The 2,707-nt window shown below is 60.0% G+C and overlaps 1 protein-coding gene across 6 annotated transcripts in view; it reads left to right on the top strand.

Moving 5' to 3' along the window:
* ST3GAL3 (ST3 beta-galactoside alpha-2,3-sialyltransferase 3) overlaps positions 1 to 2,707 on the top strand; it is a 313,721-nt gene that overhangs the window by 9,747 nt on the left and 301,267 nt on the right. The window lies entirely within an intron of this gene.

Here is a 2,707-nt window from a genome sequence, read left to right as displayed (position 1 = left end):
CCAGGTCAAATATGACCCGTCCCCCACCACCCTCTGAGTGTGACCCTGAGAGAGAGAGTTTCTGTGACATGGGAGCTGCAAGGGGAGCACTGCGGCCTCCGAACAGGGGGATCTACAATGGTTTGCATGCAGCTGATGTGAGTACTCGGGAGGTAACTCGCTTGGTTAGCAAAGAGGAGAAACCTGCAGGATTGGGGGCTGTTTGGCTGTTGGAAGGCACCGTGCACTGTGCAGATCTCATTCTGTCGGCCAGGGCTCATTTACAATTTCTCCTTTTCACTTGGTCACTTTGAACCAAAAAGCTCCAGAGAGTTCTGGAAAAGCAGCAGGGCAATATGGTGGGATTTAATCAGACTTAATTACTCCCCAGCTGTCAATCGCCTAGCAACATGCAGTGTGACATCTGCTCGAGGAGAAAATGTGTGAGCTAAGTGGGAACATGTTCAAACTAAAGCCCTATTACTCGAGCTACATCACTCCACTAATCATTGCCCTAATTCATGCCAGGGTGTGTCGGCAGCTCCCTGCAGAGGGGTGCTTGCAGCACCTGTTCTCCATGGGTGGACGGTGCATCCCTCCTTGGTATCCAGCCTGGCAGGAAATCTGGGTGCTTTCCAGCATGCTGACACCTGATCACGTGGAGTAGAGTTTCCAGAATGACAAGCCAGAGCCCTGTCACTATCTGTCTTAACTAACTAGCCTCTTGCTTATCTGCACCTGTGTCAAAAGGAGGTCACCCACGGAGCCTGTGGGAGCTGAAGTGGCGCGGCTGGAGACCGAGGAGGGGACAGCTGTCCTCCCTGTGCGCAGTCTCTGAGCTGTGCAGCAGCTACGAAGCCTTTCCTCCCCTTGGTCACAGCCCCACGAAGCATGTCCGGCTGCATCCTTTTGGGAGCGTGCTGCTCTGGTTGCTGCAGGGCTGTGACGGTGGCAGGCCCCTTTCTGCATCTTCAGAAACTCGCACCCTCCGGGCTTCCCAAGCTGTGCTCGGGCTCTTCGCTGGCTGCCCTCAGGTGTGGTGGGCTCCCCTGGCCTCCCCTGCAAGGAGTATAAATGCTCAGCAGACCTGCTTCCTCTGTGGTTTGGGTCGGATTAGCTGGCTAATGACAAATGTAAGGTTCTAGTTTTCATTCTCATTAGCTTTTGGAGAACTGAGTCTCAGCGCTGATTAAGTGTATGGCATGAAGAGACTGTTTTGAAGGTATCAGCTGACCTTCAGCGTGACAGGCCATAGACTTCTGGCAGTGGAGGGAATTCTTCTTCCTTAGCCCATGAGTGACAGTGCCCAACTCTGTAGCTGGGGGTTGAATTAGGGGCATCTCTGGCATCAGCTGAACTATCAGCCTGGCTCTGAGGCCGGGCACGTTCTCTGCCTCATGCTGCAGATGCTTGTTGGTCCCAAAGCAAATACAGCCTAATGCACCCATCCCCATTTCCTGCTGGAGGTTCCAGGTCAGAGTGCGGTCAGCCGTCCCAGGTGGGACCAGCAGGACTGCCAACCTGGGGCGTGGACCCGTGCATATGTCGGGGCCGGGCGTGGACGAGTGCCCTCTGAGGCTTGAAGGCAGCCTGATGGCTGTGTGCTGCCAGCAAGGCAGCTGTTGCTTGGCTTGGCAAGACAGGCACTCGCTAGACAGCAAGATCTGCATTCCCCACTGCTTTGCAGAATCAGATGATGCAGTTGCAAAGTATTCTTGTTTTTGTTTTTGGAAAGGCGGGAGGAGGTGTCTGCAAAGTCACTGGTGTTTTAGCTGAGGTTTGGAATCGGACGAAGCCCTGACAAGTCCGAGGTGGTAGGAGCTGAAAAGGTTCCTGCGCCCAGGGGAGAGAGGGTGCCGACGCAGGCCAGGACGCCAGCCCCGGGTGAGTGAGGAGGGTAAAAGCGCAAGGATGGGGGGGCCACTTTTTTGGAGGGAGTGGCGTAGCTGCACGTCTCTGCGTCTGCAAGACAGTGGACAGGAGCAACCTGTGCACAGACGGCTGAGGACGGCGGCGTGATGAAAGGACGGAGGAAGAGAGTTGTTGCGGCCCAAGCGAGAGCGGAGGGGTGGCCGATGCTGTCACGTGGGGCCACAGCTGGGAGAGTCCTGGGCGGTCGTGTGCCCGTGCGGTGCACGAGGCCGGCGAGCGTGGGGAGGATGTGCACGGCCCGGCCGGCCGGCCGGGGGATCCACGTAGGTGCTGCGGGGGGCTGGGGCCCAGTCAAGCGCGGGGGGCTGGTGTGGACACTCCCCGCGCCGCGCCGCCAGGGCTCTTCGGTTCCAGGTGTGCCCGTGGCATGGTGCTCGCAGCCCCTGTGAGACAGAGCGAGTCTGGCTCCCTGTGTGGCCGTGCAGCACAGGGTGGTTCTGGTCCCTATGTGAGCGTGGGGTGGCCCTTGCAGGCCACGCGTGACCCTGGCGTGGCAGTCCCGTGCCACGCGGCACAGCGGGGTAGTGGGTCCCAGCCCACGCGGGACAGGCTGGTTCCGGTCCCCCCGCGTGACCCTAGTACGGACCCCCGTGAGTCCCGGGGTCCCGCGTGGGCAAGGAGGGGCGTGGCCTTCTCACCTCCCCGCTGCCCGATTGGCTCCGGCGACTGTGTCCTGGCGTGGCTTGCCATTGGTCCGAGCCAAGACCCCCGCGCCCAGCCATTGGCTGGCGGCGCGCCCCTCCCCCGTCCGCCGGCCACCCCGGATTGGCCGCGCTCTGCCCCGCCCCACCGCCCG

The sequence above is a fragment of the Gavialis gangeticus genome, unplaced genomic scaffold (assembly GCF_001723915.1).
Source record: "Gavialis gangeticus isolate Ggan-Ray unplaced genomic scaffold, GavGan_comp1, whole genome shotgun sequence".
Taxonomy (NCBI): Eukaryota; Metazoa; Chordata; order Crocodylia; family Gavialidae; genus Gavialis; species Gavialis gangeticus.
This window is presented reverse-complemented; position numbering and strand designations above follow the sequence as displayed.